At 41.5% G+C, this 17682-nt stretch overlaps 1 protein-coding gene across 14 annotated transcripts in view; it reads right to left on the reverse strand.

Annotated features, from left to right (window-relative positions):
* sox6 (SRY-box transcription factor 6) overlaps positions 1–17121 on the reverse strand; it is a 133843-nt gene extending 116722 nt beyond the window's left edge. For 6 of the 14 annotated variants that reach the window (XM_020098621.2, XM_069524445.1, XM_069524427.1 and 3 more), the window contains exon 1: positions 14794–15211. The gene's annotated coding sequence lies outside the window, so the exon portion shown is untranslated. Of the gene's footprint in view, positions 1–14339; positions 14682–14793; positions 15212–16745; positions 16809–17081 lie in introns of those variants that run through there. The other 8 variants (XM_069524448.1, XM_069524431.1, XM_069524464.1 and 5 more) reach the window with 5 other exon arrangements.
* Positions 17122–17682: the final 561 nt, after the last annotated feature.

Here is a 17682-nt window from a genome sequence, read left to right on the forward strand (position 1 = left end):
ACGTGTCAAATATTTTCAATTCACTAATTTTTCTCATACCTGTGGTGCAAACTAGTTACAGCGTGTAGAAGTAAGCAAAGAATTGGACGACATGAATACAAACACTGTATTTCCACCAGTTACAACATACAATGCAACTGTAAATAGATTCATATGTGATTACAAACACGCTCAGTAAAAATGACAAACGCAACCAGCACAACAAACTGTGCTGTTTCCCACTTTTCATCGCCACTGTTTGAAAATAATTCCCTCATTTCCATCCCAATTTTCCTTATTGAAATTATTTTTTTAGTCCCGAGTGCACTGCAACAGCTGGCATTTACAATCAGTCTTTATGCTGTTTAGATGTCTACAATAAGCATTTAGATGCAAATATGTCTGCCTGGTACAAAGGACTTGCAACTTCTGTCAGAAGCAACATAATCAACCTGCAATTGTCTCCTGCCTCCAAGTGGTTTCCAGTGACAAGGCTTTAGCTGTAAGCATCTGTATTCAAATGATTCCCCATTTCAGGCACGGTTTAGTGTGGATATTTTCCAACAGTACGCCACTGAAAATCAATCACATGGTGAATTAAACCAGAAAGGAAACAACTGATCCATAAATGATCAGGTTACAACAAGGCATTGGTGTCCGCAAATTATTCAGCGTTTTCCTTGTTTGGGGGAAGAAGCGGAGACGCACTATTTGATAGTGGCCTTTTCCACAAATGACTTGTATTACTGTTGCACATTTTTTTGATTTTGCAAAGGCAGGCTTAAGTTGACAGATAATTATTTTAGCGGCGAGCACGCCCGGCACAATGCGGGCAGACAACTTTAACTGCGGACATGGGAAACATTTGTTGCATGTCATGGAGTAAAGGAAGTCCTAAATGGGCTGCAGTGTTCGGAGAAAAAAATGAACGTTCATATTCCATGTTGGAAAATAAGTCTTCATCTTCTATTCATATAACACAACACTGCACTGACTACAGCAGCATTTCAATGTGTTGCTCTGCGTCCTGCCTAAAACCCATATCTGAAATGCCATCAAATTTTTGGGTCTCATTAGAAATACTAATCCAAATTAACAAAAACACAACAGAGGACTAGTCCATTTACATGAGAATAAAAGAATAATTTACATCTTGTTTGTAATGCAGTGTATCTATGTGACGTCGGTGTAAATCTGATAGTGAAGGGGCCACATGCTTTGCTTTGGCTCCACATAGCCCCTGTGCAGCCATTTTAACAATTAACATTATAACTTCTGTTTTCCATTTTATTTACAGTTGCAGAGGTCATTTGTCTTTCTTTTTGAAACCCTCAATTAATAGCAGCGTATGCAAATGCAAATGAGTCCGTTTAGGGGGGAGGGAAAATGATCAGTTTGAGAATATTTCTGCCTTCTTAATCTGCTAAAGAGGGAAATGATTTAAAAGGAGAACACAAATCTCAAGTGACATGGCAGGAACTGTGGGGCACTTTCCTCTTTGCCTCCCTCTCTCTCCCTCTCTCTTTCTCTCGCTCTCTCTCTCCATTCTTCCTTTCTCATCTGACTCATGTCTGCCTCCCTCCCACCGCCCCCCATCCCCATCTCCTTCCTCCTAATTTACCCCCTCCTCCCCTCTCTTTCGCTCTTGTTACCCTTTAGGGTTGGAAGGACCAGGCAGGAGTAAGGGACAAGGAGCTGAGAGCATGGAGGGCTCCAGTTGGCTTGTCCCCCTCACAGGAAACAAATGTAGTGTTTGAGCCACTGATCACTAGTATAATTGAGTTTAACACTCCTTTTCTGGATTAAAAAAAGAGCCTTGAAATGAAAGGTCAAATTACCTCTGCAGCCAGGCAATAAATAAGTCAAACAAGGTAAGAGGTTCCTGCCAGTGTATGTAAGTGGCAAATTTAATTAGTGGAAAAAACAGGAGGCTCTTTATCGGACACTCTTCCATTCCATACTGCACCGAACAAAAGGAAAACAAGGAAGGGAAGGCAAAGGAATTTAAAATATACTCATCATCAATTAATTTATCTCGTCATGTTTCACAGAGCATGCATCAAATGTATGAACACCCTATTTTATTATGATATCACCAAAATATCCACACATAATCAAATCTGTATAAGATTCTTGGCAGTCAGTCTGGACACTTTTTGTATTCATGATTTTTTTTTCCCATTATGCAGAGTATCCTATAGGCCCATTGTCCATTGATTGCAGCACAAGGAAAGGAAATAGGCATAAAGTCAGGCTGCAGTCTGGACTGGAAGCACAGAAGGTGGCCCGAGCAATGCACAGAACAAGGGAAAGAGAGAGAGAGGGAGAGAGACAACGCTGCTCTACACCCAACCAGCTACAATGTGGCCTTTGTGACATAATGCACTCCGCACAGCAGTTTGTGGAAAATAATCCAAAATTTACTGGTTCACATGTCCAGCAATAACAACTGACATCACAACCTGTACCATATATGCCATGTTTCTGGGCACATTTTACATTTAGTGGAGAATGAGAGGGGGGTAAGTAAAACATTGTCAAGCAGTTATTATATTCCCATCATGTCCTGAGAGCCCATTACAGCATGGCAAACTGTAAAACTGAGAAACCCAGCAGGCCGAGGCTACGGAGCAAAGGCTGGGGAGCTCTGAGACTCAGGGCGAACCCGCTGCACACTGTTAACTGCTGGAGAAAGATGTCGTTCAAAACAAACACTTTGCACCTACAGATTATGTGTATTTAAATTCTTGTAGTCATTAATGTTTAGTTTTTCTTGCTTGAGTGTTTAGTTTTGCTTCTGTGTGCTACCATTTGTGTTAGGCCAAGCACCGTCACGAGTCCTTGCAGAGTCCGTAGAAAAATAATTAAGAAGAGAATGCAACCGAAAGAGCAAGAGAAAGAGGCTCCTGTAAGATAACGGTAACATGAGGTTGGTGTTAACTGTATTTAAAGCACAACAGGTGGGTCATATGAAAGATCACCATGTTTTTTTTTTCTTCACTTGCCAAACACATGCTTCTCATTATTCTACAAGAAAAACTGACATTGTTCCAAGCAAAAGAGAGAGGGCCCTCCATGGCCACTACTGCTCACCACAAACTAGTTTTCAAGTATATCTTACATTACATATGAGCATACATTGTGAAGCTGAGTGTGCTTTGAACGCTCCACGGGGACAAAATGAAAACGTAAATAGATTAAATTGCATGTCCAAATATGTAATAAGTGCTGCAAGGTAAGCATGATCGATGTAATAAAAGAAAAACATTTTTCAGGGTTCCTTTTTCTTTGAATATAACTGATGTGGATTTCAACTGAGGGAACCGAAGCAGACTATTCAATAACACTTGCTGACTGACTCCCACAACCTTTACAAATTTGACTAAAAATGTAAACGGAATAAAATATATAAATAAATGTTCAGAAATATGTCCTGCAAAAAAAGTCCAAAGCTGTACCATTTCAATTTTAAATTAAGGAAGAGCCATGGACAAAGTGTGTATGTGTGTTAAGTGCATGTTCTTGTGTCTGTGCACTAGTGGACATACAGTATGTGTCTGTATATCGTGTGTTCCTTGCTCTCCACAACAGACCTCTGAACGCTTTGGGCCGAATGTGGCCTAACAGTAAAATGTTGAAATTGGAAAAAATATTACCCTTCTTTCTCTTGAATAGCCAAGAGATAAGCACCCTATAGCAATGAAGCCAGTGGAGTTTAAGCTTATTATGAATACCTCTCAGAGCGCAGAAGCATGTACTGTAGAAATCAAAGGGAGTAATAGGCAGGTAAGCCAGTGTCATTTTAAGGAGGAAGTCAGTTGTGAAATTGTAAAATCGCAAGGCCCCTTCTGACAATCTCCTGCCTTCAGAACACTCCCATAAATGATTTCTAATGGCAGCGGCTATCACATATCTGAAAAAGTCATAAGTTTGTGCTGTGAAAAGAAAGAAAATCCAATGCTAACCTGTCCATTGATGGGGACAAATAATAATAATAAAACCATTTGTCACTTTGATTAAACAGCACATACTACAAAGTTCACAAGAATGTGCGACTCTTTGCAAGTGCCCTAAGCTTCCCAAAGTAGACCTGGCTTTGCAGAACATTCCTCATAGTTTCATGTTCAATTGGCTGTGAAAGTCAGCAGCATTACTATTACATGCTGGACTGAAAGCATGAAAAAAAACTCAAGCAACAAACTGAGGTCATCTTCATTTTTCTAATGATGTTTGAGGTACAAGAGCTGCTCGTCGGACTTCTGAATTCCTGCATGAAGCAACTGCACGTACACAGACACAAAATCATCAGCTACACAAGTATTGCTCTGTGCATTTTGTGCCAAATTGTTGTAAAAGTTATAAAGGTCCCCTGCAGAGATCCGCTGTTAAGATGATATTATAACACGACTCACCCAAGGCATCTTGGACTCATATTGTACAAAGACACACAGATGCAGACAGGCTAATACATACTGTGCTTTTCTCCTCTGAATATTCATCCATGTTTCCACATCATCTGCAGGTCTCCTAATCACAGTCACTTCCCCTTTAATCACAGGGCTCTAATTAGGTCCTAATAAACCATTTTGCCATCCTCTTGGAGCGCCCCTGTGTCACTCACACATCAAACCATGAAATACTATATTAAGGGGCTGTCAACCTCAAAGGAACGCTCCTCCAGCAGCAGTGATACAGATACTGCAGGCACACCCTCTTACACTAATTGAAATTATCGAAAGCTCCGCTTACATGTGACACTTGGCCATGTCTGAAACCATGGACTGAAGTACAGCAGTCAAAAGCACGACGGTCGTGCCAGCGCTGAGGCTCTACTGGTTTCTCTGATGTTGGGTAATTGTTTAAACCTGAGTGGATATGGCACTGGGCCTCATGCTGCCTGTTCTGCCAAGAGAGGAAAAAAACTGTTCTCGCTCGCACTTTTCTCCTCTGTTTTTTCTGTTCTAATTCAGGCCAACATGGGGCTTGATGGAAAGCCTCAATGATTCCATGTTCATCTTGGGGAACCAGTGTTGGGGATGATGATCACTGACCACAAGTTGATAATGATGACTGTTTAATTAGAAGCCTTTCTTTGGCCTGGCCACAACCCAAACTCCTCCACCCTGCAGATGGTAACCAATAAATTTAGCTTTGCTGAGGATAAGGAGGAACATTGTACCTCCCCAGTTTACCCTCAACCCCACCCCTAACCCAGGACGTGAAGCTTTTCTCCTCGCTGACACAAAAACGCAACCGTAGCCCTCCTGCATGCGTCTGTATGAGCAAGCATCTGACTGATGGCTAAGTCCAACAGGGTCTTCTGCAGTTAGCGTTCACACACAACTAATTTGTAATTGGTATAAAACGATATACGGCCATCAGATTCATGTCTAATTAGTCTTTTTTTCTTGCATCCTTTGGAAAGTTTTTTTTATTTTGGAATCTGTATGTCGAACGATGCAGCAAAGAGTCTTTTTGTGTGTTGTCGCTGCAAAATAGTCTCCTCGCAACTAAAGCATGATTCAATTTTTCAGGATTGCGTTTAGGCAACTCACAGCATTTGGTTAGAGTTATGCAGAAGCTGTGGTTATGCTAAGCACATTATGGTTTAGGTTGGGGAACTAAAACAATTTGTTAAGGTTAGAAAAAACATGGTGAGCATGGTAAATACAAAAAAAAAAGAAAACTGTGACAGGATGCATAAAAGTCATGTGCCTGACGAGCCAGCCTGAGCCTCTCCCTTTGACTTCACTCTGCAGTACAAGAACATAAAACTGCCGCAAATGAGTTGCATATCAAGATGCATAGGAAGGAAAGTTTGAAGTCATTTGTATATATTTGTTTGCAGTCTGTCGCGTCATTAATTGTGGTCATATCCCACCCAAAGCAAAAGATTCATCTTTTTCTACAAATACACTAAATGTTTCTACTTTGATACTTGTTCCATACTTTCTTTCCACACTCTGAAGCAAACTTTTTGTAGATTTTACAGACTGTTCTGTGAAATGGAAAAAAGAGTGAGTGTTACTGTTCTTAAAACAGGACAACCCCTCCCATCATCTTCATCTGGTCCTCCTCTCCCACCTCCTGTCAATCATCCTCCTTCGGACCAGCCCTCTCCTAGAGGTTTCTACACCGTCCTGCATGTGTGTGTGTGTGTGTGTGTGTGTGTGTGTGTGTGTTTGTGTATGTGTGTGTGTGTGTGTGTGTGTGTGTGTGTGTGTGTGTGTGTGGGCGGGCGGGCGGCGTGTGCCAGAGTGGCTATCCTCTCAGATTGTCAAAGAGGCTCATGGGAAATTTACTACATTGGCCAAACCACAGCCTTTCTCTATCATTTCAGCAGATTTCTCTTTTTTAGTCCCATTCAAGAAAGTGATTATCGCAGTCAGTTCCTTCTTTGGCTTTATTCTTCGAGCTGTGAGTCCGTTTCTCTCACTGTAGCTGCACTTTGCTTAAATGTGCATCTGAGCCAATCATACGTTGCTTATAGGTGCAAATACAGACTGGGTGAGATGTTTCCACTGGGCTCAACAGTTGTTTCTAATATGTGTGTATATTAATTCATCAACCCTCCAAAAAAACAAGCAAATGGCTGTGCACTAGATTTTTTCTTGTTGGTTCAAGATGAAAGTTGATTTTTTTCCCCCCCCGAACATTAGTGCCTTTGCTTTGCTTATGGTCACATTATGGTGCAAGTAGACAGAGTAATGGATAAAGCCTTTCCTGCAGTCACTTGTGCGGCTGAGGTTGTGAAACTGTGCCAATTGGAAACAAATTAAATGTGAATGTCATTTACCACCTAATACAAAAAGTCTCTTCGACCACCTTGAAAACAGGGAAGATTTCCCTTGTGATATATTCACTATGACGAGAAGAAAACTTTCTCTTAGACTAAAGGTGACTGAGTGTGATCTACTTACTCATCATCACAGAGGTCTGAGGCAACACCAACACTAACATCATTATTTGTGTGGAGTCTTCAGCCTCAGAAAGTCGCTGAAAATCTGCTCTTAGCCCATCTTTTCACCAACAGGGTGAGAGAGAGCGAGGATAACAAAGCCAGACAGAGAGCGAGAGAAAGACAGAAACCAAGAGAAAGCTTGTGGTCGGGTCTGCTGAAGCCATTTACTCATAATGCACATTAAGGGCAAAGCCTTGTAACACGTCCAAGTCAGTGTAAAAAGGAATTATTGAGAAAGGAAACAAAAGACCTGGGTAAGGAGAGATGCTATGGTTAACTTCATCAGAACTTTAGCCACAAGACCCTTTCCATCTATTCCCCCACCCTCCCTCTTTGTCACTTTGATTTATTTTTGGCACTGTGCATTAGCATTTTCCACAGGAAAAACTGTTGGGAATCTGATTTTTGGCCCAATATGTCCTTTCTTTTCCATAACTTCCCTGCCTGTTTTAGATGTCACAGTAGCTGCTCCGTGATGCAAATGGCCTATCGGTGTTTGTTTCCATCCAAGACGGCTGACACACACTATCTGTGAGAACTCGAATTTCAGCGGCAACAACAAACCAATTATGTTTTTATCATGAGGTTCGTCATCAAACATGTTAAGAACAAACTATTGTTTTAATCCACATTTTGAATAAGAATTAATATGCAAGATATGATGTCTCGCATCATTTTAGCATTTGTTCAATTATATGGGGGAGGTTTTCTTGATGACGTCACATTAAAACAAATATCTGGACCTGCCTTCTGCATCATGGATCCAAGTGTGGTCACCATGGCCATGCCTACACGAACGATACCTACCACACCGAATCACAACCCAGATTTCATTATAGAGCCTGATCTATGTACTGAAATAGTTGCATAGTTATAGAAACTATACTGAAATAGTTCTCTACCTGGCTCTGGCAGCACGTAACATTAGCCTACAGTTAGCTAGTAGCTACCTCAAACTCAATAGAGCATGACAACAAAATACCTAAAGCCTAATCATCAAAACTGTGTTTCCAACACAAAAGCAACAGTTTGAAAACAATTCCATGTAAAGAAAGGAACATGATAAACAGCACATCAGCCACGTGGGCATCCCTGGCCCCCTGGGTATGTGGTTGAAATTGTATTTATTATATGATTTTGTTGTGTAAATTTGTTAGGCATTTTTCATTTATCTTCATTTGTACATTTAAGTTATTTAGACTGTTAACAGTTAATACGTTCAATTTCAACTTGCAATTTGCCTTTGAAACAAAAAAGCTGATCTTTTCTTCAACCCTCATTTTGTGTTTCGGTATTGGCACCCCATTGGCACTGGTACTTTTTTTAAAGTATTGATTTAGCACCAGTGTCGGGAAAAACGCAATCTACACCCAACCCTAGTTACGTATTCAGATCACGCGAGGCTCAAGAGCTTGTATACATGCACATGAACATACTGTGTAGTAGCACAAACACTAATATGCCAATCTGATCTAAAAACAGTTGTGTGCCAAATAAACAGCACCCAGCATAGAGGCTGGACGTCAGAGTAAAGGAGCCAGATTGGTCGGCTTAACCATAACTACGGAGCATATTCTACATCTCATGTCAGATCAAGCTGGCAGAGACCAAGCCGTCTGTCAACCTCCACCAGCTGGTTAATGTCTAATTGTTCGGCTTCATACTGACAGACGAGACCTTCTAAGAAAATGAAGTGCATAAACTTTGACAAGCTGGAGATCAGTTGAATATTTTTGTCACAAAGGGTAAATGAGTGAGTCACAACCTTGTGACTCATGCTCAACCCTGAATGTTGAAATAATTAATGAGTGTTATTCATAACACAAAAGACATTCAAATTATGTTTGTGTTACACATTGTGAGGTTTTTTAAGGTTCAAATTATATGAACATGAAAACTTTCAGTGTCACAGCTGCCTATGCTGGCTTGAGTCATATTTAAATAGAGTCCTCTAACACTTCCTCCAAGGCAGCGGCGTGCCCAGGGGACGGCCTGATCCACACAGACACACACACACACACACACAATATTGCGGATCACAAGGAAGGCTTGTTGTGATGCTTTTGTGCGTGAGCAGCACAAAACCCCACATTACACTAATCTCTTTTCCCTTGTTCATTCACAAGACACAATCTTGTGTCTTCAGAGCTTCTCTATGTCGAGGAGGGCAGAAATCACTGGGGGCATCTTTTTTTAATAATCCCACTATTATGCAGCAAGGTCACACATACATACAGTATGTAGACCGTTTATATGTGTGCATGTATATATGTATGTATATATATATATACAGTTTATATAAAATGCTGACAGCCTGATAAATAAGGATAATTTCTGTGCTGTGTGACTAAATTATAAGACTAGTGTGACTCAGTAAGTGAAAGCTCTGTTACTGAGTCAAAGGGAAAAAAAATATAATTAATGTATGACTCTCTCAAACAAAATGGTTGCCAGAAGAAAGGGTGAGAAAACTAACTTGTGTGTGTGTGTGTGTGTTTGTGTGTTTTCTTAAACTGGCTTTGGATTCTGTATCCAAATGTCTGCAAAAGGAACATGAAGCGACTGTTTGTTTAAAATTCAGTTTCAAACACCTGCACTCTTTTCACACAACCTGATGTTCTCAGCCTTGGTCCATATGCTGTGTGTGTGTGAGTGAATGTGTGCGTGAGAGAAAGAGACTTTGTGTGTATGCACATGTTGTGTGTGTGCATGTGTCGCTGTGCTTGTGTGTGAGCGGGAAAATGCGTGCGTGTGTGTATGTGCATATGTGTTTCTGTGTACATGCGCGGGGGGACTCCCAAATCCACCACGTTTTAATTACTGCCCGGCTGCACTGTGTGGCTCTTTGATATGGAAATAAAGGCAACCATCTTCACACTGCCACTGTACAAATCGTCATTTGATTCATAAAAAACAATGAGCTCCACTAATTCCTCCACCTGATCCCAGACCTGTGTCACAAACACGTGGCCACCAAGGCTATTCCAATTAAATCTACATATTAATGTGCGATTTAAAAAAAATCAACACGGGCTACTTACCATAGCTGTTGCATTTTGAAGTGAAAGTTAATTATGCACAACTATGCTATGGAGTAAAAAATGTCCAATTATTTTGACGAAAACATATTTGGTGAGAGAATGAATGATAGAGATCAAAATGAGCCACTTAGGTTACTTGTACAATTATACAGTTCCTGTGAAGATACACATATTTAGAATTTTTTTCATCTGTAATCCTTTAATGTTAGCAATACTGTTCACTTACAGCAGCCAGAGGGACACGGGGATCTAATAGAGGAGGGAGAGAAAAAACAGCCCTTGCCCTTGTCGATGTTCAGTAAGTGTCGGAACACGTAGGATCTATTTGTTCCTGAATAAAATCCTACATGTACTCAAGTTTAATCTTTGACATTGGACAAACCTGTGTCGGCTTTATAAAAAACTAAAAATCAGATGCTGGCAAATGAAATTCAAAATGTAAAAGCTTGAGAGGGTTTTTTTTTCAAGTAGTCGTTGTGGCACATCAGTGTTTTCCACTGGCTCGCGTTAATCTGCCTGGCTCCGCATCCACAGCTTTTTCATTCAGGACAGGGACCTGGTGGAGGTGATGCCCCACTGTCTGCTCTTGATGACTCAGCTGAGCACCGATTTTCAGTATTTCTCCTCTATGAGAGACGGAGAAAGGCCACACGTTTTTTCCTACGTGAGCACAAATCCATTTCATTCAAATACAAGACCAATGCACCGAACTACATGAATCCCACTGTCGTCAAGTCCCAGTCTACCTCACCGAATGTTGCACACTCTGTCACTGTGTGCATGCATTATACATAATACTGTGCAAAGCCAAACCACAGGGTCCCGTGACAGAAAGCCAAGCATCACGACATGTCACTAACTTATCACAAACTTCTCATTGAAGCAACAAATACAAAAAACACTCTCATATGGCACATCCCTGTTAGTTTTCATCATTGTTGAAATATTCTACAGCAAATTAGATAACACTTAGAAAGACAGATGTCACAACATGTGCTGCCACATTTATTATCTCCTGCCGTCCTCCACCCTTCTGTCGCCCCCCTCCTCTACCTTTACCAGGCCTGCTGTTGTTTACCTCCTCTCATCTTGTTTATCATGGAGTCTCGCAGACACTCCACCGCCACCTCTAACACCACTCAGAGACGGACGGAGACTTGTACCCGTGCACCCCACTGCCACCCCCCATCTGTAGATTTCGCCTGACAGCATCCCGTCACTTGGAACAAAATAGCTGTCTCTCTGCTAAAAACACACGTGTTCAGTATATGGGAAGATGCAACTTGTAAAGTCTCAGTTATGTTATGTGGTCTAAATGACATCTGGTCGGCGGGCGCAACACTGCTGTGGCGTTTTTTTTTTTTGACGTTTCCAATCAAAATGTTTATCGAATGATTATACGTGTCAAGACTGAAGGCATTCTTGCAGAATATCTGGGAGGGGGGAGATGTCACTACATCACATACACGCAGCAGTGAGCCGTCTACACCTAACAACTTAAGATATGAAGGGTCGGAGAGAGACTGGTGCATGCTCAACTTTATATCCCTGTTGCAAAATTATGCCAATAGAAGAAGGTTTTTTTTCCTCCTCTAACTGTGAAATCAGTTATAACGAGTTGAAATTGGTTGTAATATAATTTAAGAGTTCATTTTTTCCCCCTGCAGAGGAATACACACCGGATAAAGCAGAGGAGCAAGGCTGTAAAATTAAACCTACACCTCATTTGCATCACTGTGTGTCTTTAACAAAAATAACACCTGTTTTTTATTGTAACACATTAGAAAGACTAATGTATAGATCAGCACTGATGCAGGGATTTATTTTTCATTGATTTGAGATTAAACTTTACAATAAAATCTCCAGAAAACAGCAGGTGCTCTTAACTTCATGGCATCAGGCAAAAACACATATGTGGAGTGAGCCATAGAAAAATATTCAAACGCCACATAAGGCACATTTCTGTCTGCAACCCTTCCCCTCCTTCTCTCCCTTCCTCCCTCCTTCTCTCTTCTTTTTTTCTCTTTCTCTTTTTCTTTGATCCCACTAATTGCTGGCACAAGAGCTCAGTACAAACACATCCTACCTGTGGATGAGGAGGACGGATAAAAAAAAAAGTAGATCTAGAAATATAATTCATCTTTGGGCTTTTAGTCTAAACACATTTTAAAGATGGGTTTATTCCTCTCCTGCTCAGCAATGTGCAATAATGCAAAAATAAATGTGTCTCGCAGCAGAGTTGCTCTTTAACACGGGAGACATTGAACTCGGGACAGACTGCAGCAGGATCTGTTTGGACAAGTGAGCCGGGTGGCGTCTCTAGACCCTGCGTGTCAAAATAAAAGTCCTAAAAATCGTTGAACTTACTGATACATCTAAATGTCACACGCTGAGTCCAGGTGGAAGGAGACACGGTGCCTTTTCTCAGTCTTGCAAATAAAAACGCTTAAAGTCAGCCCGAGATCCACCCGCAGATTAAGTCCTTGAAAATACAGAGGCCAAGTCAGTAAACATGATGAATGTGATATCATTGCTCGGTCCAGCATCACGCACCTAACAGACTGTCACTCTTTTTTTTCAATTTGTGTTTTTAATCGTGCTATTACAGATGGAAAAACACATATGTTCCCGAAACATAAAACAGCAGACGTGATGTGAGGGGATTAGGCAAAAATCTTATTCACACGCACACACACATACAAGGTTCCCTCGGTTTTTATGGTCCGAGTTGTGCGCAAAAATCGCCAAGAAGTGCACAAAGGAATAAGGTGGTTCATTAAGAGTGTTCCTCCTGTGTGCAAAATTATAAGTGAGAGATGTTAAACGGGAGCAAAGTGCGGGCTCTGTGCGTCAGAGGAGCTGTGATGCCGCTTTTCACTCTTTCCCCTCCTCAGCTCTGTGTGCGCTGAGCGACACGCTGAGCTGCAGCAGCCGTCACACACCAACTCGTATAGAGACACAGACAGAGCCGAGTGTCCCTGTATAGCAATCAGGACAATGTGCTGAATGGGCAGTCTAATTATAAACGTGCCATTTAGGCTCGCATTTGGTCTCCACAACCGCCTTACCTTATGAGGAGACCTGCGTCCACAGAGAGAGAGCGACTCCTCCATAGGATCAAAACTTTACCTCAGCACAAACAACTCAAGGTTTTTATTTTATTTCTAAGAGAAGCCTGAAAATGTGTTTTTATAATAGAGGAGTTTTAAGAGCAGAGTGTGTATTTATAAGCCATTGTCCACAGGTGTGTTTATGGTTAAACACGCAGGTATGCAGTTTTTAATAAATACAACAAATACGCATGAATATGGTTGGAATTAAAATGGTTTACAGTATTGTCATTAAGGTCTTTTTCTATTCTAATTAAAATAATACCATAACTTCTGCATTTGTTTTAGGAAAATTTCCTAAAATCAGGAGACACGTCTGCGTAACACGCTGCCAATCCCACCCCTTCATCAGTTATATTTAACTTGTTTTACCTTTATAATAAACTTAATTAATCACTAACTTTGTGCATCATAAAATTATATCCAAAAAATTTCAATTGATTTCCAAATAATCAGAAAATAATTTGAGTTTACGTTATGATCTAAAAATATCGAAACAATAATGATTCTATTTAAAGACCTGCCGATTAATTGTTATTTAATTGTCTGGTACCAGCGGCAGAATAAAAGGCGAGAAAAGCAGCTGTATTACGCACGTTGGCACTTTTCACACTGAACTTGTGCTGAGTCCGCCGAGCTCCACAGCCTTCTGCGTAAATGGAAGAAAAAGAGTCCGTTCAAGTGCATCTCCTCTAAATGGACATTGTTGAATTTAATTTATGGCTTATGCATTCTTTACGGGTCAATTCCCCGTGACCTGCCGAGAAAGTTGTAGGGAAGAGTGGATTCCCAGCAGCAGCCTGAACCGGGGCCGCACACAAACTCTGGGTTTCTGACAATTAGAAAATCAGATAGAAAATGTGCGGACGACAGAAGCAGTTAGGAGGGTAAGAGCAGGGGAATGTGGGAAAAAGGTAGAAACAAGGCTTCGCGTGAAACTTGTCCAGCTCAGAGAAGAGGAGAGCTGCCGGGACGCACGTCACTGTCAATGAATGGTACCGCGTCGTGGACACACAGTGAAACTGCCACCAGCACAAGAGGAAAGTTACGGGACATGTAAACAACACACACCAACCCACTGTCAACATTTACACGTTCAACACAACAGTAAGAACCGCTGGTTTATGATGTTTGGTTAAAGTGCGATCAACAGTCTGAACTCTGCTGTTTGAGCCTGAACTGCGCGTGTCCGCTCGTACGGCTGCTGAAATAAACAAAGAGAAACAAATAACAGATGTGATTTCAAACCTGGCAGCGATGTTTGAGGATGTGTCCGGGCTCACTTGTGACCAAGTTAGTTGTCGGTTATCGCTCAGATTCGCTGATTTCCGCGGTGAATCCAGCTCGTAAACGCGCCACTCTCCGCCTCCTCCTCTTACTTCGGCGTGTTTTGGTGAAAGCGAAGCGTCAGATCATCGCGGTAATTAAAGTTTTGACGGTCACGCACACACTCGCGCACTCTTTCTCACACACACACACCTCGTGGACCCAACACGTCTACTTTACTTTCTGGAAGTGGTTTTCCAGCTGAACCGCGCGCACCGTGTCTGTGCCGCGCCGCTCCGCTGACAGACAGCGCGCTCCGCTCCACTTTTTTTGAGGGGGGGGGGGGGGGGTCGGCAACAAAAACACACAGAAGATGAAAGCGTCAGCACACCGCAGTGTTGCGTGTTGACAAAGTCGAGTGGGACGTGTTGTTTACCTTGAGGATCCGGGCCGTGGAGTCGATAACCGTGCGTCCTTCCCCCCTTGTGCCTTTGCGCGAAGACGGTGTCTGAGCTATATCTGCTGGACGGAAAACTTACTCACACGCGGCTGTGCGCAGGAGGGATCCCCGTGTCTACTCTGTCTGCGAACTTCAGCTGTCCCACTCACAAAAAAAACAAGTGACTGTTGTAGTTCGACTACCTGTTCTCTCTCTCTCTCTTTCTATCTCCCCCCCTTTTCTCTCTCTCTCTCACCCAGACAAGAGGAGACGGAGCTGATGCTGTCAATCTTGGCAATCAATGCGCGCAGCCATGTCGCAAGTATTCAAAGCATTTCCCGTCGTGCAACATCAGAAAGTGAGTGGCCAGGGCATTGATCTGAGGAAGGCAAAGAGGCAGGACTACCCCCCCACACACACACCCCACCCCTCCTCACCCCTCCTCCTCTCAGACAAGAGATGCAAGAGAGAAAGAGAGAGAGGGATGTGTGGTGGAGGAAAAGTGGAGTCAGGGAGGATGGTTACTGGCCGCACTTTATTCACTTTAATAAGCTTTACTTAAATGATCATCACTGCACAGGCTACACACACACACACACACACACACACACACACACACACACACACACACACACAGATGAGCGCGACTTCTCTCCTTGGTTCACTTTTTTCTTTAAGTGACACGTTCCATATAAAATAAATATTATAGGAGAAATTACGCGCTGACCTCTCCAGAGTTAAAGTGAAAGAGTTTCAGAACGAAACGTTTGTTGAAGGAACAGAGAAAATATGTGATGTGAGCGGAAGAGACAATCACGGTGAGGGGAGGAGGAAGAGTTCAGGGACCAGTTTAGACTTGTGTCATATTTGCATAAAAATCAATCGGGAACTAAAAGAACAACCAACGTTAAGATCCTTGCTCTGTAATTAATAAAAAGTGAATCCTGATGATATCGCAGTACGTTTTGATCCACACGCCACTCACACATCTGCTCTCCCTTCAAATCTTTGGAAATTTCACGTCACATTATCCACCTCAGCTTTTCCAGATAGATTTTATTTTTACACATCATCCTGTCCAACATATTCATCTTGTCATGTCGAGCGTTTTATTCTTATTCTATTGTTTTAACACTGCGTTGTTGTTGTTAATATTATCATTAGATAATTAAATTACAACATTTAAAGAACACGCTAAAAATAAAAGACTCATCTTACAGACGTTATTAATTTGAATAATCACGCGATTTAAATAAAGAGACAGATTTTAGAAATAAAAAGGATTCATGTGGAATTGTTTTTGTTGGTAATGATACCAGATAAAATCAAATTTTAAAGCATCTCTTTTAAATTTCACAGATTCATAGGCTACATTTATTTTTTATGCATACAATGATTTTGAAGTTACAGTAGCTGTAACCAAAATAATCAATATTATGCATCAGTATGCAAATGTATGTTATTCATTTAATATTATGTTAGAACAGTAAATTAATCCTATGTTATGTTTAAAAAAAGATAAAGAAGCCAGGAACCTCAGATCACTCGTCCAAACAGAAGCTTTCTTTCTTTTCTTTTTTTAACAATGAAACACTCATCTTGTTTGACATGATCCAGATGTTTGAAATGATCAGCTGGGCTCAGAGGAGGCCACACACACACACACACACACACACACACACGCACAGAAATAACAATTGAAAGCACAGAACAGAGAAGAAGTTAAAAAAAGATGAGAAAAGTTGTAATCTCAAAGTAAATCTCAGCATTTTGGTGACAGGGACATAAACCTGATATATAAAGACGTCACACAGCACTCATCCTCCAGCAGTCACTTATTCTACATCATTCTACATCATTCTACATCATTCTACATCATTCTACATGTCACAAGTGTCACAGCAGCAGATTATCACGCAGCACATAATGGAAATAGGAAAGTTACTCACAGAGAGCTTCAGACAGCAGGAGGAAAATCTGATTGTTAACTGCAGAGTCACATAGAGCTGAAAGAGGGAGGAGAGGCACAGAGAGAGAGAGAGAGGGAGAGGCACACAGAGAGAGAGAGAGAGAGACTCATCCACAGCATCACACCATCACACTCCAGGAGCAACGCAATGTTCCAATATAGACGCAGCAACAACTTATTATTTCCTCTGAGTTTGAAGTTTCCCTGATTCCTCTTGTTAAGGAAGCTGCAAAGACTGCAGTGTGTGTGTGTGTGTGTGTGTGTGGGGGGGGGGGGGGGGATTAAATATTAAGAAGTAAAGGAAGAAAGAACTTACCTTTGGAATAAGAAACTTTCTTTCTTTACTTCTGGACTCGAGCTCTTCCTGACATTAAACAATCTAAAATGATCAGAATCTGATCCTGCTCTCATACGAATGGAATAGTGAGTAATTATAAATAATCTCTCCTGAGTCTAACTCTGCATTTATCCAGATCCACGCATGCTGCTTCACATGTGATATCTGCTGCGAGTCTGGAGCTGCGGACTTTTCTTTTACCACCGGACTGAAACCTGGGTTTGACGTGTCTCATACGCCACCTTTTGGACACTGCGGGGAACACACGCATATATACATGTACATGTCCTCTGTCCCGCAACAATCAGAGGATGTGAACCACAGACTTCTGCTTTTTTAAGGGAATTTTTATCCTGCTTTGAATTATTCTAACATTTATTCAGCAATAGAGGATTCTAATAAAGCCTCTTAGTAAAATGAGTAGTAGTTCCATTCATTCCTGTTTTTAGACCACATTTCAAAATGACAATCTGATCTCCATCAGAAGAGAAAGAAATGATTTATGACTTATTCTGTGTAACGTGTTGCTCCTCCTCAGGCTTTGACCAGGTCAGCCAAGCACGCGCCCACAACATTTCTC

This window comes from Paralichthys olivaceus, chromosome 1 (genome assembly GCF_024713975.1).
Source record: "Paralichthys olivaceus isolate ysfri-2021 chromosome 1, ASM2471397v2, whole genome shotgun sequence".
Classification (NCBI taxonomy): Eukaryota; Metazoa; Chordata; class Actinopteri; order Pleuronectiformes; family Paralichthyidae; genus Paralichthys; species Paralichthys olivaceus.